General features: G+C 46.8%; 1 protein-coding gene across 19 annotated transcripts in view; it reads right to left on the bottom strand.

The window, feature by feature from the left end:
- Positions 1-26942, bottom strand: part of LOC129384282 (uncharacterized) — a 667107-nt gene that overhangs the window by 157772 nt on the left and 482393 nt on the right. For all 19 annotated transcript variants that reach the window (XR_011896160.1, XR_011896161.1, XM_072289999.1 and 16 more), the window contains one exon: positions 2328-2416. The gene's annotated coding sequence lies outside the window, so the exon portion shown is untranslated. The remainder of the gene's footprint in view (positions 1-2327; positions 2417-26942) is intronic.

The raw sequence follows: 26942 nt of genomic DNA, 5'->3' as shown, positions 1-26942 counted from the left end.
TCGATATTGAGGGGACAGAATATCTACTTAGGCCAGAGCGAACAGGGTTAGGCGGTGGGGTAAGATTCTCAACCGGGCTACAATATTAGTTCCTGCAAGAGACCTGCCAGACAATCCACGGTGCCCTGCTGGCTTCCGGACTACAGGGACAGTTGACTTCCGCAGCGCAGAGTGAGAAATATAACTTTTCCTGGTCTTACGGTTTTCTCTTAAAGGAAGCTATTCCCGTAGAGTTCCGTTTATTATGTGCGCGCCTTGTCGCACAGGAAGCTTACAAGAAATAACGGCGGAAAGCTTTCGCGCACTACGAGAATATATATATATATATATATATATATATATATATATATATATATATATATATATATATATATATATATATATGCCTTATGGAGGCATGGAGACGTAAACAGTGATGCGGAAGTGTCAGAGGTCTCAGCCAAGTACAAGATGCGAAAACACCTAAAGTACCACCGCGAGGTCATTATAGAAAGCGCCGACGCTTACATTTTTTTTACAGTTATTTCGAGCACCCGCAATTGTTTCCACGCGTTTCCTGCTTCTCAATTTTGCTGACTGATCTTTTGAACACGTATATTTGTGACAAGTAATACTGAATTCACTTTAATCTATATCATTACTTAAACAACGACACAAAACAAATCACATAACGAATTTTCACCTTAGCTGTAGCTATTATTGTCAAGTTTTATTCGTATCTTCGTGGCGCATTCACTGACAGTGACGCTTTATCCTTCCTGTTCAGTATTGTTCTCAAGTTTTGAATGCGTTTGTTGCTGCCAGAGTTCAGCCATGGCAAGTTAAGTTCAGTCTCTTGTTTTATTCTGCGCTCCCTGTCTCACAATGTTTCCGGTCTTGATAAACAAATTACTACGCGGTCCCAAAACTCAACGCTCCCTTTCTTTTGTCATTCAAGCATTTCAATTAACTACGTTATCTTATCACTAACCAGATTCCAGCGCCCTCTCTATTGGCTTTGTTGCCCTTTTGCTCGATGAACTTGAAGAGGAGGCAGCAGCCTGGGTCAGAGTGAAACTTTCGAGAAGTGCACCGGACAACCTGCTCACGTAAATTAGGAAACAAAAGAAATGTCCGAGTTTCGAAGTACGCAAACGTGCGCGTTTAACAAAATTTGACAGTAGGGAAAGGTTTTCCTCGTTGAACGATTATTCCTCTTTCTTCCTCACTTTGCTTTCTCTGCGTCCTTATCCGTTTCCCATTGTTCGGCCACATCCTGTTCACCCCGATTTAGTAACGCCACTGTTGCGAAGATGATTGCGTTCGGTGCGAAACAATTATAACTCCTACAAAAGAAAAAAAAAAAGTTGAATGCTGTTTTTCTGCTCATCCATCCCTAGTTTAGCCGTGACTTCATTTCTCTTTGCAGAATTTAGCCTTTTGTTTATATAAAAAGCAAGTTGGCTTACTTTCTTTGTGCTGCAGCCGCTTCTTCTTGCCATTTCTGTGAAGTGCTGGAAGTGTTTCAACTCTTCAAAGAAAAAGCTTAGGGGATAGCGGTGGTTGTGGTTAACAGGCAGGTAAGCGTCCTCTTTGAGGGGCGGGGGGAGAGGTTAATTTTTGTCGCTATATGTTTGAGTACCTTTTATATATGGCTGTATAATGTTAGTAACCATCTCCTTTAATACTGCCATATCAAGATTTACGGACCACGTCACCTTCCTTAGGTAGCATTTAGTACAAAATTATGTACCCACGTATATTAGATGCACGAAGTTTATTAAATAGTCTTTTGTTTAAAATTGACAGCCTCAAATTATTTTGCTGCCCTAGCTCCACACAACTGTAGCGAGCACCCCAAACCGTAAACAAGGATTTCCAGTGAATCGGGCAAGCTATAACTTATGGTATAGCTTGTCAAAGTTTAAAAAATGGGAACAAGCCTTTTTTTTTTAGGTCACTCACTGAGATCGATTTTTTTGTGTGTTTGTGTGTTGTTATTAGCGCTAAAGATGACCCTGAGCAGAGACGCTTGCCATTTATATTACTAGAAATACCTTGGTCCCGTGTTTCGTTCATTTCAAGACCCAATTTTTTTGGTCTGCCATGATAGAGGTACGATATGCAGCTTCCAAAACGATGTATAGGATATGCAGATTACAACATACACACATGAATTGTTAGTACATTTTTTTATTGTTTTTATTCGCTGTGGCGACATTACCATGGACCTCGGGCTCTGTCTCCGAGCTGCCGAATAAGTGTTTGTTCGGCCTCTCTCCCGTAAGTGGCAGTCCTTGTGGCTTACCTAAAAAACAGCAAGAAAACAAAAAAATAAACAGGCTTACCTGCTCTGAGCAGCGTTATAAGAATCTCGGGGCGAGCTTTCGAATCCAGTGCCTCCCAGTTATTCGGTGAAGTATGAAGACGCTCTATGCTGAGTATTCAACATGAAACAAAGAAAAAACAAAGTGTTGCAAATATTGAAAGGAATCAAGACGGTTACAAATATGCATATTCGACGCGCTTGTAAGCTTTTGGTGAAGTCACGCTTTAGTGTAGTGCCTAATTAAATGCTTAACATGTAGTGGCAATGCCTATAACTTTATTTTCTTTCATTCTGCACAACCTGCAACCTGACGCCTTGTTTGAGTTTATTTAACACGAAGGACTACGCTTATTATCATGTAATTTTAAAGGTTTATGCGCCGCACCACTCACCAGATACGCCGAAATGAAACCACGAAGCTAGGAGGATGCGCAATGCCTGATGTCTATGCTGTCAGGTCACGTGGACGAGAGTAATGTGTGATTCCAGTCGACGGACCAACGGCGACTACGGGTGTGCGCAGACAGAAGTGCAAATATATGCAGTCACATTTATTCATTCTGTACCTATTTTGTCCCAGTGGCACGTACGCATTCTCGAGTACCGGCCAAGAATGGGCATCGACCCAGTGGCCCTAAGCTGAATGGCTAAGGTGCGAGAAAAATCAAGTGACTCAAAGAATCCGATTAGCGTATTGCGCTTTTCCATCAACAGGTGGGTGTGTTTTGGAGATACCTGTGAGCCGACAATATGTGCTGCTGTTTTACTAGTGTTTTTTTTTTTCCCCATGGCGGCTGGTGCGCGCACTGCCTGTACATTATCGGTTAGCATATAAAAGATCAATCAATCAATCAATCAATCAATCAATCAATCAATCAATCAATCAATCAATCAATCAATCAATCAATTAAACAATCAATCAATCAATCAGATCAATCAATCAATCAATCAATCAGATCAATCAATCAATCAGTCAGTCAGTCATTTATTTCAGTATCATGAAAGGCCCTTTGGTTGTTCCTGCATTCAGCACACATCCAATCTTCGTATACATATGCAAAAGCACAACCGCTGACATACCGGCCGACTCGACAGCCCCGCCAAACCCAGGAGCGCAGGCAAAGAAAGCCTCGTTTTAAAAACCACGTGGTCTTAAAAAAATTTTGCTCTTTCTTAGTATTGTTACGTTTCGCCTACAACGCGCGGTAATGCCGGCGCGGATGCAACGGACGCCGGGGCTTTGTTCAAAGCGGCGGACATTTTGGCCCATTCGACGCCGCCGCAGCGCCTACCCGCCAAGCGTGTCCAGGCGTGTTTCAGTGCCACGTGTCTTCGTGTGTGCGTGTGTGTGTGTGTGCCCTCGCTTGTCAAAGCGCGGCAGCCGGGGAGCGGAGTTCCCCGAATGAGGAGCCTGGAGGTCTCTCGGCTCAACCGTTCGCGCCGTCGTGTGGGCGGGTTGGCGATGCGTCACTGCACTCGGTTCAGCAGGTCTCTCGGCTCGACCGTGCGCGCCGTCGTGGGCTCATGCTCCGCCGTCCCGTGACCTTCATCCCGTGACCTTCATCCCGTGCCCTTCCCTTTTGGACCGCGACGCCGAGAGTATAAGAGCAGCTGCCCCCGGACGCCAGGAGAGAGGCTCCGATTTGTACTGTTGAGTTACGTGCTCTCCCGTCTCTCCACTTCGGTCGACCTGACCGGCCGCTCTTTTGCTATGTTAGAATAAACAAGTTGTTCTGTTACCAGTCTTCTCATGCTTTGCCGGGACCTTCGGATGCTTTCAGTGCCCCAGGCCGCCAGGCCAACGCTACCCTTGGGGCTTGCGACCCATTGGCAATAACGGGCGTCAGCACTGAGACCCCAACAACTCGTGCCAGCGGTGCGATTCCAACATCTGGTTGCCAGCGGTGAGATCGCGACAACGGAGGCCAGCAGCGAAGAGATGCGGTTGACTGTATGCTGAGCAGCACAACGACCATCCGGGAGCAGCGCAACGAGCCCTGTGTGATGACTGGTTGCCTGCAGCGGAACGACTGCGCTGAAGTCTTGGCTGCGAGGTTTGGTGAGTGCGGGACTTTCTTCTTCTGAGTTTTGCCAGGCTTTTGTTAGTGTTAGAAACAGAGCTGGTAATTGTGGTTGTCGTTGCTACCGGGTTAGTTTGCGGCAAGACAATAGTAGACAGTAGAGAAAGCAGCATTCAGAGCAGCCATGGATTTGAAGTCGTTGCGCAAACCGAAATTGCTGGAGCTTGCGAGAGAGTTGGGTCTGGATGTCTCAGACAAACTCAGAAAACCAGAACTGCTAAGGGCTATTCTTGAGTTAGAAGCTGAGGATGACGAGCTGTCGGAATGCCTTGAGACCAGTGAGGAGAGGGAGGAGCAAAAAGAGAAAGATGAGCGCGAACGTAAAGAACAGAAAGAGAAAGATGAGCGCGAACTTAAAGAACAAAAAGAGAAAGAAAAAGAAGAGCGCGACCGTCAACACGCTTTGGAAATGAAGCGTCTCGAGTTAGAGATGGAACGCGCTCGTAATGGAAGTCAGGCACACGGTGCAGGAGAACGAGTATTGTTCAAAATGACTGACCTGATGCGGCCGTTTAAGCTTGGAGAGGACATTGGTTTGTTCCTGGTTAACTTTGAGCGAACGTGCGAGAAGCAGGGGTTCTCTCGGGAAACGTGGCCACAGCGCTTGCTCACTTTGCTACCCGGCGAGGCGGCCGACGTAGTCGCTCGCTTGGAGAGAGAGGAGGCAGAGGATTTCGACAAAGTGAAATCGAGTCTGCTAAAAAAGTACCGGCTGTCAGCGGAGGCGTTCCGTCGGAAGTTTCGGGAAAATGAGAAAGGCAAAAGTGAGTCATATACAGAGTTTGCGTACAGGCTTATGTCAAACATGCAGGAGTGGCTCAAAGAAGAGAAAGCGTTTGGTGACCACGAGAAAGTTCTGCAGTGTTTCGGGCTAGAACAGTTTTATAGTCGGTTACCTGAGAACGTGCGGTACTGGGTCTTGGATAGGCCAGACGTTAGTACGGTGGCTCGAGCCGCTGAGCTAGCCGAGGAGTTTGTGACGCGTCGGGCTCGTGGGGCTAAGGACGGTCAAAAGGGTGAATTTGGCTCCAAGTTTGAGAGGCCGAAGTTCACGCCCATGAGAAAGCGGTTCGAGACGAGGCGAGCGCGCGTTTGTTATACGTGCCAGAAGCCGGGTCACTTTTCGGCGCAGTGCCCAGAAACAAAACCAAAAGTCGTGTTTTTTTCATTAGGCAGCACTGACGAAAACATGAAGCTTCTCGAGCCTTACATGCGAGACCTCCTCGTGAACGGGAAAGAGTGCCGAGTGCTTCGCGATACCGCAGCTACGATGGATGTCGTTCACCCCTCTTACGTAGAACCCGATATGTTCACGGGCGAGTGCGCATGGATCAAGCAAGCAGTGGAAGCTCATAGCGTGTGTCTGCCGGTAGCAAAAGTGCTTATTGAAGGACCTTTCGGAGCACTTGAGACGGAGGCCGCAGTGTCATCTATGCTGCCCCCCCAGTACCCGTACCTATTTTCGAACAGGTCCGATCACCTCCTGCGCGAGAAGGGGCTTTTGTTTGGTGAGGCTAGCGTTCAGGCCTTAACCAGATCGAAGGTTCGGGAGCTTGCTGCAAAGGCGGTAGTTGCGGGGCCGACGTTGTTGAACGATGAGAAAGGGTCAGAGGCGCAGCAAGCTGGTATTCAGAGCACGCCCGAACGGGATAAAATTGAGCCTGTAGCGTTAAAGGCACCAGATACTGGAGAGGAAATTCCCGATGCGGGAAAGTTAGAAGAGCTTCCGGTCGAGCTTCCGGGACTAGGCTCAGTGACAAACAGGAAAGACACCGATCAAGTCATTAGTGACTTAATAAGTAAAGCATCGCTGTCGCCTGAGCAGAAAACCGAACTACACCAGCTCTTACAAGAGTTTCAAGGTCTGTTCTCTGAGAGGCCTGGTAGGACTTCTGTCCTTACTCATGACATAGAACTTACCTCCCCAGAGCCAGTACGATCCAAGGCGTACCGGGTGTCACCCCGCCAGAGCGATATTATGGAGGCTGAGGTAAAGAAAATGCTACAGCTCGGTGTTATTGAAGCGGGTGAGAGTGATTATACCTCCCCTTTGATTTTAGTTGAGGTACCGGGCAAGGAACCTCGTCCTTGCGTCGACTACCGCAGGCTTAATTCCATCACTAAGGATCAAATTTATCCGATCCCTAACATCGAGGAGCGCCTTGAGAGAGTGAGTAGCGCTCAGTTTATTTCCACCCTAGATCTTGTCAGGGGTTATTGGCAGGTTCCACTTACAGAAGAGGCTAGTAGGTATGCGGCGTTCATTTCACCAATGGGGACTTTCCGTCCTAAAGTTTTGAGTTTTGGTTTGAAGAACGCGCCATACTGCTTTTCAAGCCTCATGGATAAAGTGTTGCGGGGACAGCAAGAATTCGCTTTACCGTATCTAGACGACGTAGCGATATTCTCCGCATCCTGGCCTGAGCATCTGGCGCACTTGCGGGCAGTGCTAACCCGCCTGCGCGATACGGGCTTGACAGTCAAGGCTCCCAAGTGCCAGTTAGCACAGGCCGAGGTTGTCTACCTCGGACACGTGATTGGTCGGGGTCGACGCCGCCCCTCTGAAATAAAGGTGGCCGCTGTGCGAGACTTCCCGCAACCGCGCACGAAGACCGATATTCGGTCGTTCTTAGGTGTCGCCGGCTACTATCAGAGGTACATCCCCAGGTACTCTGATATCGCGGCTCCCTTGACGGATGCTCTAAGAAAGACAGAGCCGCAAACAGTTGTCTGGGATGAGACGAAGGAAAGAGCTTTTAGCGCCCTAAAGAGCGCCCTAACAAGCCAGCCTGTGCTACGATCGCCCGACTACACAAAAGGGTTCGTTGTTCAGTGTGATGCTAGTGAGCGAGGCATGGGCGTTGTACTGTGCCAACGGGAAAATGGAGAAGTAGAACACCCCGTCCTGTATGCTAGTCGTAAGCTGACCAGTCGTGAGCAGGCGTATAGCGCCACCGAGAAAGAGTGTGCGTGTATCGTGTGGGCCGTTCAGAAATTGTCATGTTACCTAGCCGGCTCGAGGTTTATCATTGAAACGGATCACTGCCCTCTCCAATGGCTGCAGACCATCTCTCCCAAAAATGGCCGCCTCCTGCGCTGGAGCCTCGCTTTGCAACAATATTCCTTTGAGGTGCGTTACAAAAAGGGGAGTCTCAACGGTAACGCCGATGGCTTAAGTCGAAGCCCCTAACGTGGGAATCAGCCTCAAAATTGCTTGTTACTGATGTTTTTCTTCCTGAGGCAGGATTTTTTTTAACTTATTGCTTTTGTGTAGTGTTTCAAAGTGATGATGTGCTTTCTAGTGCAATTTTCCGATTTGTGGACGCGTTCTGAGTGCTGCTAAACTACTGTAAGGAACTAGGCAGCAGTATAAAAGGGGAAAGAGCCTGGCAGGGCTTAGTGAGGGTTGTGCCGTGCTTGCTGACTGAGCGGTTGACTTTCGGCGTAGTTCTAACGCTTGCCGGAAACGAGAACAAAAATGTCAACTCTCCCGAAGTCACTTTGCAGTGTCCTGTGTGCACCTGAACGTGAGAACGAGGCCCTCTCTGTGCGCTGCGCTCAAGAAACACCAAAGGACGCCCAACTTCGGTTATGAGCATCATCGAGCGACATCCCTCCGGACAGCGGATGCAGTCCCCTGACCATCGGGATCTCCTTCCCCCGGCGGGGCGGTCTGTTACGTTTCGCCTACAACGCGCGGTAATGCCGGCGCGGATGCAACGGACGCCGGGGCTTTGTTCAAAGCGGCGGACATTTTGGCCCATTCGACGCCGCCGCAGCGCCTACCCGCCAAGCGTGTCCAGGCGTGTTTCAGTGCCACGTGTCTTCGTGTGTGCGTGTGTGTGTGTGTGCCCTCGCTTGTCAAAGCGCGGCAGCCGGGGAGCGGAGTTCCCCGAATGAGGAGCCTGGAGGTCTCTCGGCTCAACCGTTCGCGCCGTCGTGTGGGCGGGTTGGCGATGCGTCACTGCACTCGGTTCAGCAGGTCTCTCGGCTCGACCGTGCGCGCCGTCGTGGGCTCATGCTCCGCCGTCCCGTGACCTTCATCCCGTGACCTTCATCCCGTGCCCTTCCCTTTTGGACCGCGACGCCGAGAGTATAAGAGCAGCTGCCCCCGGACGCCAGGAGAGAGGCTCCGATTTGTACTGTTGAGTTACGTGCTCTCCCGTCTCTCCACTTCGGTCGACCTGACCGGCCGCTCTTTTGCTATGTTAGAATAAACAAGTTGTTCTGTTACCAGTCTTCTCATGCTTTGCCGGGACCTTCGGATGCTTCCAGTGCCCCAGGCCGCCAGGCCAACGCTACCCTTGGGGCTTGCGACCCATTGGCAATAACGGGCGTCAGCACTGAGACCCCAACAACTCGTGCCAGCGGTGCGATTCCAACAGTATTAGTTACAGAAGTCCTAACGCGAGCCGGGCTGTCATAATTTCAAAGCCTTGGTTTCCAACTTCGAATAGTATTCTTTCATGCTCCTTCACTTGCGCCTGGATCGATTCCGCACGAAAGAATCACTGCTCGAAAGGAAAACAAAAGTTATTCGAGGGATCGTTATATATTACGAAACTGCCCGCTTCTGCCGGCGTGTGGTATAACTCTCGCCAATGGACCGATATAATCTCAAAGAGGACCCCCCCCCCCCCTGCAATGGCGAGTTAGGCGCGTGGCATTCCAATTCCACTGACCACCGCAGGAGCTCACGGGTCGTCGCACCGAACTGTGAGAGAAGCAAGGCGGCGAATGTAGCAGCGCCTCCACGTCTCGAGGCTTAGTTTCGTTGTCATCTTCTTCCATATGCTGGAGACTCGCAGAGAGGCGTGCGCTTGAGCCCAAAACAAAGTTCTGAGAGAGCGAACAAAAAAATCAGGGATGATGAAACCGGGTGCGAGACGCGAAGAAATGGCCAACACGAGCCAAATCTTGCCGATCGGTCACGCGAGATGTGTGCGCAAAGACCGACTTCGAGAGGAAGATTGCGTGTTGCGCCCTCCAAATGTCTTGGATTTAGGGTTGCCTAACGAGGAGGATTGGAAACCCAAGTCTCCGTAGATTATCCACGGTTGCTCGCTTTAGGTTTTTTGCCTCGGCAACTCTGCAGCGATGACCTCTCTGCGCTGCTGAGGGGAAACTGCACACGCGTGCAGAGTTCCGAAATGGTGATGCAGGAGTTTGGGAACATTTGCACTCGTATTTCTGCCATAATTTGCTAGGCCTAACACACTTGTGCATTCTAGAATGGCCTAACGTGGCGGCAGTGGGCTGCTTGCACAAACTGTGTTAGAATGTTTTGCACCTACTGTACGTCTGTCTCAATGGTTATTACGCAGCTCGGTGAAAACATTAAATTGCCACCGGCGCAATGCAAGAGCAAAATAATTTCGCGTCGACTAAAGAAAGTATGAGATGGAAATGGTTACCGCCCTACTGAAACAAAGATAACTTACATGAGTCCTTATATTCATCCAGGGCACTAATCCCACATGAGTAATGGTCACACATAGATAATCATAAATGATCCCAGATCTTCATATGAGTTCAACTAACGTGGTTTGGGGGTATATGAGTGTTGGGAGCTCCGTTTTCTGCAGGCTCTTTGCCTCAACACTAAAAGAGTTGATAATTTTGTTTCCTCTTGTGAAGCTATCACGTACCAGAAAACATGTACTTCGAGACTCTATGAAGTTGCGAAATATTATAGTAGATAAATCAATCATGCTAGACCAGAACTATATAAATACAATTTGTGCGTATGCAGTTAGAGATCCATGACGCTTTTGTGAGCATGTTTATTATCATCGAGCCAAACAGTAACGACAGACATTGTGCTCTTGCTATTGTATATGCTGGCATAGCAGTGCACAATCACTTGCAGTATTGCATATTCAGGACATTTAGTGTACATATCAGATTAATTTTGCCCTGTGCACGTCTCTTTCATCAGGTGTTTGCGAACCTGTCTTTGCCATACCTACAGACTACGGAAAAAAGAATTTAATGAACATCTGACGGCCCAGACAACGCGTTCACCGTGAAAAACTTCTGCAGATTGGGAGAGACTTCGCAATATGGAATGGAGGATTAGGATTTCTGTTAACAATTTACTCGAAGCTCAATGGAAAAACAAAAGCTGGAAAACATACCACCATCACGGACGTTCTCATACGATCAGCGATATACTGCATTCCGGTATTTGCAATCGCATTACAATCGGCCATTACCGCCACCTGTGTCGCTAGTGCTGCCCGCTTTGAGCCATTACAAACAGCGCCAATCTCTCTCGCCCGTAGACTGCAATGTATTTACAGCAACCAGCCTCATTGTTTTGAGCATCGGCGAGCAATTCGCATAGCCTGCTTGTTCTCGAAGGAAAGTGCAAGTGCGGTTATCGAGAAAGAAATGTGAAAGAAACAACCGTTGAGAGATAACGAAGAAAAACGCTAAACCAGTATGTGTGCCGGCAAAGTGATCATAGTTGTTCACAAAGCATTAAACTTATCGTTGAAGTGTTAGACGTTTAAGTTAAAAAAAACTTGATCTTCCTGTCAAAATGTGCATGCATAATGCATAAATGATGTTGCTGTTGTTGCAGTAACATATTTGAAGTACAATCACGTAATCGAAATGACGAAATGGCGAACCGAGTTTCCAGACACGCATGTTTACGCAGGGCATATATATATATATATATATGTATATATCAGGCGTCGCCGGTATTGTACTCTTGATAATATACGTTTCGAGTTTTTTTTACAATCACAGTATGTTAGGATGCCCCACCACTGATCATCATTCACATCGTTATCAAGGGAAGTGCAGCGATTTGCGGTGACAAACGCATCTTTGTTAATGCTGTCTTTTATGCCACAGTTGAACGAATGAGAAAATTAGGGCTTAAGCTTCGGCAACCACTAACTCAAATAAATTTATGGAAACCACATGCAGAAAGGAATTGCAAATGCAAATTAGCCTTTCAAGAAACGGCTAATGAGAAGGACTACTGAGCAAGGAAATCAAGTTCAGACTTCAACGCAGAAGCGGTTCTGCATTACTCGTACCCACCAGCCCTTATGGTGAGAACTATACACCTTGAAGAACAAAAATGTAGCACATCAGAACGGCTTCCTTGACATCCTCGAAAGAGGTGTTCAGGAAAGCAAAGACTTCGGCTGGACCACGGTTACGCCAATAGACTTTGAAGTAAGCTGTGACCTCTCGCGTCTCTATTTAGTAAGCAAGCGCGTTGCAGCCTCCCTGCTCACATCTGTGTTTTTGAGTCATCAAAAGTGCATTCGATATTGCTCAAGCAATGAGTGTTCTGAATCATTTTACGAGCCAAATAATGCGACTACTGGGAGACACTCCGATGCTGACTGCTACACTAGGACATCTACTGTCCTCTGAGTTATTGTAGCAGCCAAACGTTAGCTGATATTGTGGCAGTCGTCTGGACAGATTCTCTGAGGTCCCTGGGACATAGCGGAAGTTAACACACAGCGTCCAGACGACCACCACAAGAGGAGTGCCGTTGCCATGCGGCGCGCGCGAACAGCTTGCATTGTTAGCCGCTTGATTTAGTGACGGCTGTAGGAGGTTAACTTCCAAGGACGGAGTCTCTTGGGGCGCGCGGTGACAGAAACTTATTAGCAGAAGATTAGTTTCCAGCAATGTGCACGCGACAGGCAAATCTTGTCGCTGAGCCCGTGTTTCGGACTTGAGCAAGGCGAGGACACCATCGTAAATTCGCCACAAAGCTATTCGTTTAGACCTTGGCCGGTGGTATCCGTATTCGTTTGACGGAGTTAGCGTTTGGGCATGTTTCCGCCGCATTCTTGCAGACCAGTTCAGAATAATACCACGGCAATTAAGGAATGGACCGGGCATCGTAAGTTTGTATCATTTAACTGTCCTTGCAGTACTGTGTGATGGTCTGCAGGAACGAAATTCCCTGCTCCATTGTGCGCTGTCTGCTCAATCACAGCCGTCATCACCATAAGAAGTTGTGGTAGTTGTGGTTGTGGTAGTAGTAGTAGTAGTTGTAGTAGTAGTAGTAGTAGTAGTAGTAGTAGTAGTAGTCGTAGTAGTAGTAGTAGTAGTAGTAGTAGTAGTAGTAGTAGTAGTAGTAGTAGCAGTAGTAGTAGCAGTAATAGTAGTAGTAGTAGTAGTAAAAATAGTAGTAGTAGGAGTATTTTGCGTCTGTCCACAACAGGGCAGGAGTCTCTTCCATCGAACTCCATTTATTTCTGTGGTATTGTTGCAGCGGACCCTATTCTATGCCTACAGATTTCCTCTTTTTTTTTCACAGTAGCTATAGTTACCTGCCATATCTGACTACACTTCCCTTCCATTCAACTGGCCTAATTTTCTGTACCACATCGGTGATTTATCATGCACTATACGGTGAATCTCGAGACAATTTTTACGATGGCGAAGAAAACGAGACGAAGGACAAGGAACACGAAAAGACACAGACGAGCGTTTGCATGTGTCTCTTCGTGTTCCTCGTCCTTCGTCACCGTTTCAACGCGCTTTTAAAAGTTTGCTTCAAGATCATGGACACACTAACTCGCACCAGAGTCCTGATAAGTTCTACAGTGAATGTTTGGTCACTTTATGACATGCGCGAGAGAAATTTCTTGAATGATGGTGAAGGTACCGATTATTACGTGCAGTCAGAATGCTAGAAATGGTTCAACTGATATGAGTTTCTTATGGATTACTAAACATAAACTCCAAAAACAGTGTATCAATTATCCTGTTTTACTCCTTGCTTACAAACATTTACATAACGTTCTATACCTGTCAATAACGTCAACATATCAGAAACCCACATTATGACTACTTTCTACCTGAACTGTCCGATTATGCATGACCTACATAAAGATTAATTATGGATTACTTTCATTTTCTTACATTTTCACGAAACTGCGGAACACTTTACCGTACAGCATCACATCATCCACATCATTTTATTTAAATCAGCAACTTGCCTGCATTCATCTATTTAATTTACAATATCAACCATCTTAACAAAGAAGAACATTTTGCGCGTATTTGTAAGAAAGCTACTGTAATGTTTGTATTTCTGTGCCTTATTGACTTGTAATCACTTATGTTAAAAAACCTACCCCTGCCACAGCCCTTCAAAGGGTTCTGGGCTCCTACTGGCATAAAAATAACATGTCACTATATGTATCAGAAACATTGAAAATTTATTTATTTATTTATTTCTCTGGTGGCCTCTTTATTTAGGTTTAGAACTACCCTAATACCTGGCAAGATTTATTTACAGGATAAGGCTAAGTACTCTAAATTCTGATAAAGTAAAGCTTGGATGATTACCGAGATTTTCTGTATTAAAGGCAAGTGTATGGCACTTCGACCGAAAAAAGAACGAGGAAACAGAGATAAAGCTTGTGACAATTATCCATCTCTGTAAGGCAGAAGTCACTCCCCCACTTGGCACTTTAAGATTAATTGAATGTTGCCGAAGTAGCTCTGTAGCGATTCGTACGTTTTTTGCTTACGACTAAGAGCATGGCAAGGTATGCGCTTTCAATGCAGATCAGGGTGAGAGCCTACAATTTCGTCAAAGATGAAGCATAATTCTTTAAGGAAAGTTTCGGCTATGTCTATGCCTTAATTTTGACTAGTGTTTTTTTTTTTATTTCAAAAAGCCTTCGTAAACATCCGATGTGTTACGTATTGTTGATTCCCATATTCGGGTCGATTCCTGGACGAGATGTAAAATACTTGTATACTAAACCACATTGCTACCTAGGCAACTGAAGCAATTTTTCTTTATTTAAGATTTCTTTAAGACTTCGAATAATTACATACTTGGCATATGTTGAAACTACAAAAATGAAGCCGTGGGTTAGTGAAATCAGGTCCAATGATTTGGAATTCCGAGGCTAACACCAGTTTTCCTGCGTTCCTTCTGAACTTCGACAAGGCACCACTGCACTATTGGACTACGGCAAGGTGAGAAATTTGTGTTTGACAGTCTGCGACACTTTTCAAGCAAGTTTGACTTTTACGGCATGGAACCGAGACTTGTGATGCCGTTAGCGAAAACCAGCTCGGCTGACCTGGCGTGGTCAATTTGAGTTATTGACTCGTACTGGGAGATGTTTGCGACGCTTGCTACGAGTCCTAACTTTATTATAAGTTATTGAGGTAGTTTTTGGGCACGATCGCCGGACCTGGCTTTGTGACGCAGTTATCGAAAAGCACCTTGGCCGTGTGACGCAGTGTCGCAGTAGTGAATCTTACCGGGGCAACTTTTGGCGCTTTCTCTGACCCCATATAGTATTCTAACCAATTTCGCTACTTTTTGGGGTACTTTTCAAGCACAGTGGCCGCGCTAGGCGTAGTGGCGCAGTTAGCGAAAAGCAGCTCGACCGTGCGCCGCGGTTAGTACTGAATCTTACTGGGACAAGTTCATGACGCATTCTCTGACACCCAAGATTATTGTAATTAATTTCGTTACTTTTTGGGACACTTTTGAGGTACACTCGCCACGCCTGGGGTTGTGAGGCAGCAAAAAAGCATGGCCGTCGTGGTGACAGTTAGTTTGGCATGCACTGAATCTTAGACAAGTTTGTGACGTTTTCTATGGCCCCGCAACATATACCTTCTTTCAGTGGTCACGCTTTTCGAAGACGCGACCAGCGATTTCCAAGAATAATAACACTGGAGTGTGCTGCTCCCGCCGGTGCAACGCGCGAAAGTTACCGCCGAGGAGCTCAAAAACGAAGAACTCAAAAACGCTCTCTTTTGAAGGACTGAAAACAGGCTTTGCACCCACACATTTCTCTTGAGTGCAGGTAGAAAGTATTCTTCGACCGTCTACCATGGTCTGCAGCGGAGAACCTGTGTTTTGGCCGCAATTGTGTATGCAGCGTACTACCACAATGTATGTAAAAGCGAACTGCTTTTGTTTGTAATGTCGCCTATGCACCACTTTCGCAGGTTTCCCCTTTACGCGCCGTATTCCTATAAGGTCTAAATACCAATATGACACATGCTTGAAATTTACTTTTTTCAGCTGATGCCATCCGGTGGAACTTCGTACAGGAACTGCTACTGCTTACCTGGTGCTACAACATTGGATGAACGCACAAAAAGCGCGAAACGAGCATTTTATTTATAAACAGCAAAATAAACATTCCCTCATTTACAAGGTGTCTTGCGTCTACTTTATGAAATCGGACGTGGCACAGATTCGCTGGAGGCTTGAAAAGATCGTTCGCAATTATTTTAACTAAGCGATTCCGCACTAAGACTCCGCGCGATTGAGCAGCAGAAGCAAAAAAAAAACGAAGAGTAGCGCCGGCGGCATTGCGTGTGACAGCAAGCATTCAAAATGCGCGAGCCCAGAACCGAAACCGGAAAAAGTTAATCCCTTCCGCTTGGTGCGCTACAGTCAATTCAGCCACTCGGCTCTATGGGAGTGCCCGCTCTTGTTGAATATTGTTCTCTATGCTATAATATTATGAAGCTCAACATTTTACTTTGCGCTCTAGGTAAATTGTAACTTAAAGGACAACGGGTGAATGGGAGCGGAATTTTTATGCCATTTTTACTTATTACATTTATTACAGTATCTCCGCAAGGACTCAATAAAACCTGGACAAGAAGCTCGGACGACAATGGAGGTTACGGGCGGTGGCAATGCACAAGCGTCTGCCGAAGCCGTCGGCTCTGACCGAAGCGGTCATATTACTCACTACGTACCGATGACAATAGTTCCAGCGCCATGTCTAGGTCGCATACTTTAGTTGGCCACGCCACCGCTACGCTTATTTCTGCTGCACTGTGGCAGGTACAGTTTCCGTTCTCGAAGTTTGCGTAGGTGTTCTATGATAGTATCTACAACAGGTTCGCCTGCGTAATGTTTCAGAGCGGCTGGTGGGGTTCGTTGTGCTGCTCGCTCGCTGGTTTTGGGTGTTTTCCTACCGCTTTCGGAGCGGTGTTCGTGTGTACGATACTATAAAATGACTATCGATACCTTTATTATATCGCCAGGTTACCGAGAGGCCTCAACTGGCCAAAAAATAAACACGTCAGACAAGTAAGCTTACATTGTTTATTGTCAATAGTGAATGAATCCGTACATGACCACCCGCCGTGGTTGGTCAGTGGCTATGGTCTTGGGCTGCTGAGCACGAGGTCGCGGGATCGAATGCCGGACACGGCGGCCGCATTTCGATGGGGGCGAAAGGCGAAAACATCCGTGTACTTAGATTTAGGTGCACGTTACAGAACCCCATGTGGTCGAAATTTCCGGAGTCCTCCACTACGGCGTGCCTCATAATCAGAAAGTGGTTTTGGCACGTAAAAGCCCATAATTTAATTTTAATTTTTAGTACATGACCACAATTTTCGTACAGGTCAGGTCGAGCTAATGCTGTCAGTTGCTGAGTTTACAACATACAGAAACACAGATCGTAATCTATTTAACGGAATTGAAAGCTGAATTCGAGCGAAGTTTTCTAATCGCCTTTGGCATGCCGCTAAAGCGAGGACAACGATATTGTACTCGCCTACACTAGTACTTGTGTTGCGTACAATGCTGTTTGACGTGTTCCATACTATATGTATGTTGTCTGCCTTCGACAATTCCAGCTAGATTAAAAAAAGAAACATAAGAAGTGTTCAGCAAACATGTACTGTCAGTAAGGTAAGCTCGAGTTGCAATGTCGCATTGTTTTCATAACACATTGGCGATAGGCGCGAAGTCTAGAGGGAAAAAAAACGTTATGCTGAATTTTAGATCAAATATTGTGTGTTCTTGATATTTCTACTATACATTTAGTGTTCAGCTGCAGCAGTAAAGGCTTTGTCACAAGTGAAGTACTCGTAGGAAGGTGAGGAAAGTTATGGAGACGACAGTGCTTACAAGGACCTCTGCTAATATTGTGTACAACCAAGGACACTAAATAAACATACAAATATGCCCAATTAATGCTCCCGGATCCTTGTAAAATACCATTTACGGTCTCATGTTGAAGAAACATCTCGGTTTGAGTTTTCGAACAATGCAAAAAGGTTACAAGGAGGTGAACACGTCAGTTGAGTAACAGAGGTGAGCAAGGGAAGCCTAAGCCTGTAGCCAACGTTTCAAAAATCAAACATATTTGTGAGGGCGGTGACGAAGGTCACATCCTCTACACGAGGAGAGGCCTGTTCAAACATCCTTGCGGGCCAGTACATGTGCTTGAGTCAGCGGTTACGTAAATTAGACCGTCAGGAGACAATGGCGCTATGACATAAAACTATTCCAAACTTTTCTATTCCAATTCTGCAATCAGCCCACCGCGATTGGTCAAACACATTTTCGAACCACCCCCACTCCACCTGTCTGCCACGCAACGTCACAAAAACCGCGATAGCTCCCCATCTGATATGACGTGTACACACTGATTATGCACAATTTGACCGAACAAAACAAAAATAGTTATTTCTGATTCGACACCTTTTTGCCATTAGCCCTCGGCTATTGGTCAAACGTTTTCGGGCTGCACCCACTTCACCTGCCTCTCACGCGACGTCACAAAACCGCAAAAGTTTACCGCGTCAAAGTGACGTGAACGCGTTAAATATGCATTAATATGCCGAACAAAACTGAATTTTCTTCTGAATAGCCGCAGGCTGCACCGTTCCTAAAGGAATAAAAGGTGGCTGCCGTCGATCACTCCGGCACTGGCTACTCGCCCCTACTGAAGAGCATGGGTTTATTTGCGCGTAATAAAACTTTTTGTGTGGCCATGTAACGTTTTTGAGAACTTTCAGTACCTTTACGACCTCGTTCTGCCAACTTTTCTTTGTTGAGGGTCCGTTTTAGCGTCATTCTTCAGCTTTCGTTGCATGCCGCCGTGATTGTCGACGGGCCACCGTAATCTAAGTAAGAGAAAGTGGACCAATCGCAGACGCCGGCACCACCTTCTTCATCCAGTTATGGATATTCAGTGCAGCGGCTCAGCCCCATCGAATCCCTCTCCACCTGGACATGCTCCTTGCCTCTTGTGAGCCGATTAGATAAGACAAGCTGCTCAGTGCAGGCAATGTTATTTGTTTTTCAAGCAAACAAAAGTGACCTCCTATGAACGAGAGGAGCATATGATTGGTTTGTTCAGACAACCCTGCGGGTGACCGCTCGATGCATGCGTCGGCGGCTACGCAAATTTGACGTCAGGAGATTGGAATAAAAACATATTGGAATAGTTTTACGTTATACGGCCCTAGAATAAAGAAAGAATGGATTAACTTTACGTTACAGGCGCCCCGTTTTAGACCGCCGATAAATTCGCTGTCTGTACTTAAAACAAACCGTTTGTTAAATTTTAAATCTCACCATGCTTGTATTCCGTCAAAACGATGCGTGGAGCTGCAGTACTGCCCTTGACTTTTTCAATTAGCATTTACTATAGTTTACTACCTGTACCTGAGACGTTCGTTCGATTCCTTTTCATTTCAATTGTTGAACGAGCTGATGTCAGGTGCTGAACGCACTAGTAAAACTGAAACCGGAGACACCAGCAAAACGTTTGGACTGCGAGGCGTATTAAAAGGAATGCTGAAGCTCAGCAACCCATGTAGCTTTGGCTGCGCTCCCGCAGAAAGTTGTCGTACCAGAAGTAAACCAGCTGCAGTGTGATAAAAGGGGCGAAAAAATGCAAGTCGACGGGCAATGTAAAATCGCCGGTAAAATTTTTTCACGCATTCCATATTTGGCCGAGTCAACTGCCGACCCTCCAGAGTTGCTGAAGAGTTCGCTCCATTGAATTTACCGCAACGCAATATCTACTATGCAGAATTAGGAAAGAAAAGACATCAAGTAAGCGCAAGAATTCTGGCCTGACGCGAGTACTGCAATAGTAAATTAGTGACATTTGTTTCCAGTTGTTGACTGGATGTAATCACCTGGCCACAATAGAGACTTGGATTTGACCTGCCTACATCATGCATGTAATATGCCGAGGCCTAGAGCACAGCCTCTGCAGGTAGATAAGCGTCCGCCGTAGACGCAGAAGCTGGGCACTTGCGACAGGTTCAGATGTTTATAGTTGTATAGCCAGCCGTATAAACTTCTGGGACAGTGGCAATCGGAAGTACTAGAACAGTGACAATTTGGGCCCTATAACGTAAAACTATTATAATATGTTTTTATTCCAATCTCCTGACGTCAAATTTGCGCAACTGCCGACGCAAGGATCGGGCGGCCACCCGCAGGGTTACCTGAACAGACCAATCAAATGCTCTCCTCGTTCATAGGAGGTAACATTTGTTTGCTTGAAAAACGAATAACATTACTACACTGGGCGGCTTCTCTTATCTGCTTGGCTGACAAGAGGCGAGGAGCACGCTCAAGTGGAGAGGGAGTCGATGGGGCCGAGCCACTGCTCTGAAAATTGATAAGCGAATCAAGAAGGTGGTGCCGGCGTCTGCGATTGGTCCGCTTTCCATTACTTAGCTTGCGGTGGCTCTTCGAAAATTGCGGCGGCATGCAACGGAAGCTTAAGTATGACGCTGAAACGGATCCTCAGCAAAAAAGAGTTGGCAGAACGAAGTCGTAAACGTGCCGAAAATGCTCAAAAACATTACATGGGCACGCAAAGACCTTTATTATACGCAAATAAACCCATGCTCTCCGGCAAGTGCGAGTCGCCAGTGCCTGAGTGATCGGCGGCAGCCATCTTTTATTCCTTTCGGAACGGGGCAGCCTGCGGCTATTCAGAAGAAAATTCAGTTATGTTCGGCATATTATTGCATCTTTATCGTCACTTTGACGCGGTGAGTTTTTGTGGTTTTTTGACGTCGTGTGAGAGGCAGGTGAAGTGGGTGTAGCCCCAAAATTTGGCCTATAGACAAGGGCTAATGGCGAAAAGGGATCGAATCAGAAATTACTATTTTTCTTTTGTTTGGTAAAATCATGCATAATCAGTGTGTACACGTCATATCAGATAGGGAGCTATCACTGTTTTCGTGACGTCGCATGACGGACAGGTTAAGTGGGGATGGCCCAAAATGTTTTGACCAGTCACAGAGGGCAGAATTCCAGAATTGGAATAGAAAGTTTGGAATAGTTTTACGTTACAGCGCCCTATGTTACGTATAAAGATGCACGGGAATGATTCTCAGCAAGTTTACAAGAAAGGCGCCAAATAAAATAATGGACGAAGGAAGACGACACGGGACTACCACGTAAATGCCTACGCGGCTGTCCCGTGTCGTCTTCCATCGTCCATTGTTCTATTTGGTGCTTTCGTTGTAAACATGCCTAACGAACTCGCCCAGCAGCACGTGGTCAGTATCTACAGGTATATTTACGGCCGCATGTTCTATTTACGGCCGGAATTCTATCAAAATCGGAGGCGAGTATTACCAACGCCTCACACTAAACTGAACAGAGCTGAGTCCGTTACTTGGAGGCGACTACAAACAGAAACTTATACGAGTCCCGTGCAACTAAAAACTTTCTACCCCGATATATACGAGAGCGATATGTGCAAGCTATGCAATTCTGTTAGAGCCACCCTTCAACACATGTTGTGGGGATGTGAAATATACCAAAATAAAATGGCAGTCTCCCCAGAAAATCTACTGGCGCGGTGGTCGGCCATGCTGCTCAGCTCAGATCTCCAAGACCAACTTTGGGCCTTCCAGCGAGCCAAGGAAGCCGCACGGGAGCAGCAGCTCCCAGTGGCCATCTAGGCGGCCCCAGGCCCGGGCCTCCCAATCGCCGGATTCCAAATAAAGTTATCACATCACATGTGCAGGGGTAGCCCTGGCATGAACTAACAGTCCGTGTCAGCTCACATCGTCGTTGTTCTCATTGTCCCTTCAATCATCATAGGCCTGCTCCATTGGTAAATGACACAACTGTTCCATAGAATGACCCCTGGCGGCAGAGCCGCCGTCCCGGAGCTCTAAAGGGGGTCGTCGGAACCACAGTGGTCGATCTTGAGGCTTGATACGAGAACGATGTCGCTGGACGGAAGGCGAGATGAGGAGTTGGAACTGACAGGAGCCATCCAGTAAGTCCCAGGTGTCACCTGGCGCGGCACACGGTATGGTCCCGTGTATACCGGTAAAGAAGCTTTCCGGAGGCACCCGCACGGTGCAAAGGGGATCATAGAAGCACAAGTGCACCAGGAGAGAAATTCACTTCGCGGTGCGAAGCATCACAGCGACGTCTCTGGTTGGTTTGTGACGCTGTAAGCCGAGCGCGGGCAAGCTGACGGGCGCGGTAGTATCGCGCGGTGGCACCACGTGCGTACGTGGTATACGTAGGGCAGCCGGTGCGGTCGAGGTCGAGTGACCGGATGTCATAGTGATAACCTCGAGTGAGCGTCCGCTGCGGAGCTCCGTGGCGACGAAGGGGACCGCAAACCTCCACCAAATATGTTACGTATAAAGATGCCGGGGAATGATTATATACAGGTACGTGTATTTAAAAGCGCATATGCGCGTAGCCCGGCCAAGAACGAACAGTCCGTGCCAGGTTATACCGCCGTCGTCCTCATTGTCCCTTCCATCATGATAGGCCTGCTCAATTGGTAAATGATATAGCTGTTACATAGCAATATGTTTACCGGCACTTACGGTATGAAGAAATTCGCAAAAGTTCTATAAAAATATTCAAGGGCAATTGTGTCACTTTGCAAAAATAGCATGTTAGCGGGAAGTGGGGAAAACGATAAATGCGTATTTTTTCACCGTGTCTCAGGTTAGCGAACTTGACAGCACGGTGTCTCGAGGATAACCCCCCCCCCCCCCCAAAAAAAAAAGGGGGTGAATAGCTTATACCCTGGAAGCGACGAATCACGTTCACACGCGTTCTCCTCGCCTTTCTTTATTTATTCTAGCCTCGGTGAATCAGCTGCTTTCCACTAACAGGCCAGAAGAGGACCTTGGAATTCAAGCCCAAGAACGCAGCTCACACAGTTTCATCCCGACTTGGTTCTCTTTCTTGAGGCCTCCTTCTCTCTGGGCACGGCACACGATTCTCCTGCTAAACTATAGGAATCCCGTTGCTTCCTTTCTCACCGAGTTTTCGATCAATCTTGCTCTCCATTCTCATCATTTATAGCTAGCATTGATCGTTCATCTTCCCTACTTGAATGCCCGCCTTCCCTACGCTGTGATCATTGTGTGTGCCGCCTGTATCAGACTCACGATTTTTGCCGCCCCTTTATGGCAATGGATGGGCTTTTTTCCCGCCGTTATTGCCTCCGTTGCTCCCCATTCTACGAGTGGAGATCCGAGCTTCTTTGATCTTTCATCCCATCTGCTGTGTGCGTCTGTCCGCCCTTTTCCTGTTGCCTTTCGCATGGTTTTTTGCCTCATCATTTACCTCTACAGATAGCCCTCGTTTATCACCTCCATGGCGGATTGCTCAAATTAGGCGTTCCTTTACTTCTCGAGTGTACCTGTCATGACCAGCTGTGCTTACCGTATCCTTTGAACAGTTCTACTCCGTGAATAAATGAACTAATATATTTCTTAAGGTACGGAGGAAAATCTGGAAACAAGGCTGCGTGCGACCTTTAACCAACGTCACTTTCTTCTGCCAATACTTTGTCCTCACGCAATTACAATGTTCTTATTACTTTTAATTCAGCTGAACCACACAATGCTCTAGCTCTACTAGTTCCCATTCTGCATTTTGAAAAGACGAATTACGATATCACAGAATACGAGAAATGTCAGAAAGTTTTCGTTATGACACCAATGGAAGCCAGAATAAGCAGATGTATGCAGGTTAATGAGAACAGCATTCCGGCTTTAGTGGAAGATATCGGGTGCGCAAAACTTTTTTCCAAGCGAAGGTTCTTTGTGAACTATTCAGAGTTTCTCTGACTGTGGCTGCTGCTGCCTTTCCACGTAACCCACACATAATATGTATAGCACGCATACAACGAATCTGCATATCTGTACTACCACTACTTTGACTTACTGCCATGCAATAAAACAAGCGGTACCTTAATAGTCTACATTCATAAATACAAGATTCCAAGAGCAATATTTCTTCAACGAAGTGAAGCCTCCTACGCTTTCCTTCCCTGCGCTTAGCTTGTCTGCTCGATTGGTTTCTGGTGGAGTAAAGTGGCTCAATGCTTAGGATATACTGCAACACCAATGTGGACCAATCCAGGAGATAATCTATTCCGAAGTTGGCCATTTCCGAAGAATGCGGAATATGGTTACGTCGCTATTAAATGCGATCGCGTAGAAAAGCAGAAGAACGTTCTTTCCTGCAGGCTCATATATAGCATCGCGATGCATGTTGGCACTAGCTCTGTCTGCGCGCGTCCTTTCAGAACTGTCTAAGAAACATAAAATTTAGCTTGATGTTCGGTGTAAATCCTTTGTAAACGTAAAGCGAGACAAGAAAGCAAGCCAAACGCACGATGCCGCGTCGGCCCGCTCCCCCTTCCGACGCAATGCCCTCAAAAGAGTGTGCAAAAAGTCGCCACTCAAATGTCCAAGCCACTTAGCAGCTTAGGAAAGAGCAGGTACACTTCTCATTAATAAAGTTCGTTATCTCTCTTTTTATTTCTCTCTCTCTCTCTCTCCCTTATGGATGTCGATGCATTGTCCTAGCGTTACCACCAAGTCGAAAACACAGCCTCTCACATGAATCTGTAAATTTGTTGAACAGAGCATATGGCTGTTAAAACGAAACTAGGCAATGGTTTGTCGGGAAGGCAGTTTCGAAACAAGAGACTTTGTGTTGACAACAACACGTCAGAGCATTGACAGAATTATTTATCCCGGAACAAAAAAGATCTTTTTTTTACGTCGCGATGAGAACTCCGATACAAAGGTTACGCCACAAAAAACTACGCTACACATGGAATTTATTATGTTAGAGCTGTAGTATATCCTTAAAAAAATTCAAAGTTACTTCTCTGTATTTGAGCTAAAAAACTATGTCCAAATAAAGGAACCATTTTCTCATTATTGTGAAAACGCGACTCATTAGATCTGTTATTTTCAGGTAATGTTTCGCATTGTGACTGTACCTAACGTATGATTCCTGTCAATAAGTTGGCAGACTGCATGGCGGAGCCAAAATTATATGACGTACAAGAGTACACGAGGAGCTAGCCCGAATCATGTCCGATCCCCCGTAGTTGAATGTGCCATATTCGTGGGCACCAAATCAAACGAAACCAAACCAAACCTTACATAAGCGTCGTGTACCTGGTGCTGCACTAACCATGTTGCTAACCAGTTCATGCTGTAAATAAACCCATCCCATCCGTTACAATTCTGGGGCAGGCAGTGGAGTACATCGTACTGGCCGACAAAGCTCTACCGTTCTTAGACGCAGAAAACGGCGCTGACATGGCCGATTCGGACGGAGGTGGTGGTTGCGAAGAAAACGTTGAAGAAAAGCATTCGCCCAAGCCAAGTTGGTTACCGGACGCCTCATCGAGAAGCACGCACATTCTCAGCGAAAGCGAATGAACTCGTCCAAGACTTGTTGAGACACTACGAGAGGGGGGGCCGCCACAATGAAGGGAGCGCAAATGCGGAGTCTCCAAAGTTCTGTTTTTCCTTGCCGAAACGGCCCTTGTGCGATTCGAATATAACGAGTGTGCGCCCATAACTTGGGTCAGATTCGGCGAAGAGATCGAGAAATCCTTTGATGATTCCCTTTCGATAAAGAAGGCCGAGCAGACACTATCAGAGCGAGTACTGTTACCGGGAGAGACGTGAGCTGCCCACATTGAGAAAATTCCTGAAGCTTTACAGAGTTCTAAACGCAAGCATGCCGAACGAGGACAAGGTTGGAGACCTGTCAAGGGAATTATCGAAGGCGTGTAAAGTTTTTTATTTTTTTTATCGCGAAGGAAGACCACACTACCTCGTCCGCCTTGAGGCGTCACTGTCATCCATCCGAGGCTCTTAAAACACGTCGCATTCTTCCGAAGTTCAGTAGACTGAACAGCGTCTCTACCATAGCAAGCGTGGACGTATCTGCCTCTAAAGTCCATGCCGTTTTAGTGCGAAGAGCTAGCAGAGATGAACTGGTTCATTTTCGAGGAGCAGATGTCAATCGCATGTGCCACCAATGATGTGTGTTGCGGGGAGACAGCGGCAGCCTGACCCCGACCTGCCTACAGTGACCGCCGTGTTTGCGACGGCACCCATGCCCAGAGTGCCGAGATTCAGCCAGAATCAAAGAGTTTGGAACATCGACAGGACCGACAAATTCGGCGCGGTTCTCCTGTCTAGAGTAAGTCTCGGATATCTGCGCCCAAGTTCAATGAGAATCGCAACCCACCTGTATTCTACACCTTCAGGGCACAGGGAAACATCGAGAGTTATTGTCGCCGTCACCCACAACGTGCTCAGTGAGACCCGGCACATTGGCTTCGCATGCAAGAAGCTGCGCCCTGGTAACCATTTGTAACTTCTCGCCAGCCACCCTCAAGAACACACGTACACACGAAGGAAAGTGTCCACCGTGACTCCGCCGCAGTCTCGGATACGCCGATCGCCACCTCCACGTCACCACTCAGGTAACGCCACCCTGATAGGAAACCAGTTGGTGCGGCCGATGGAGGTGTGGTCGCGGGACGATCACTTTTGCAAATGCATCCGCGGGTCACCATGTTAAAGAAGAAAGTGTGTGCTTGTGTCGGTGGTGTAAATGCGCTGGCTTTAGGTAGATACCGGTGCTACATTGTGTGATGTGTCTCTCTTTCAAGAACCGTTTATGACCGAAAGTGACGTTGGCTCGGGACGGGAATACCACGTTTCGCGGAATTGGAGGTGAAACGTCATGTCCTGTGGGAGTACATTCCGCTGCGACAACGGTTGGTGGAAGGGCGTTTTGAACCGAAGTTCTGCTGTGCACGGCACGCATGACGTGATTTTCGTTATTTAATTTCTACGGGAGCATGGAGCAACATTACACTGCGGGGCTGGTGAAATTTCGCTCGGCAGCAATTTACGACCAGTGTCTGACGACGTTCCATCCGATCACCAAGAAGTATTCTCCTTGCGCACTGACGTATTTCTGCCTGTGCAGACTGCAATGTCCATACCAGTGGCCTCGTCGTGCGTCCGTGACGGTTTCTGATATGAGCTAATTGAACCGGAATACGTTATCACTGTGAAGAACGATGTATTGTCCCTCGATAACTTGTGCATGATTTTACATCAAGCTTCGCTAATGTCACAAATATGAAATGGCTCTGTTAATGCTCATGGAGGTCACACCGTTTATTATTTCACATTATAGTGTAAATGAAGGGTCACAGAAATTAGAATAACTTTCATGCATGAACATTTTCTGTGACCTCTTATAACGTTGTGTCCCCTTTATCTAAACTTGGCATTTTCTATAACGGTCCAGTTTCATCTTCATCGCGTCATCTACCTTCACATTTTTTTTTTACCACATTGAATGGCGCCTTCCGTTTATTTTTCTTCCCAGCACTGATCACGTGGTCCATTTTACTTATCTACGTCACGTTCTTGCGGTAGTGAAGGCAAGCTTTTTTGTCTGTTTAGGATGTGCCTCCCGTGACCTTTAT

This window comes from Dermacentor andersoni, chromosome 8 (genome assembly GCF_023375885.2).
Source record: "Dermacentor andersoni chromosome 8, qqDerAnde1_hic_scaffold, whole genome shotgun sequence".
Taxonomy (NCBI): domain Eukaryota; kingdom Metazoa; phylum Arthropoda; class Arachnida; order Ixodida; family Ixodidae; genus Dermacentor; species Dermacentor andersoni.
Note: the sequence above shows the minus strand (reverse complement) of the source record. Positions and strands in the feature narration are given on the sequence as shown.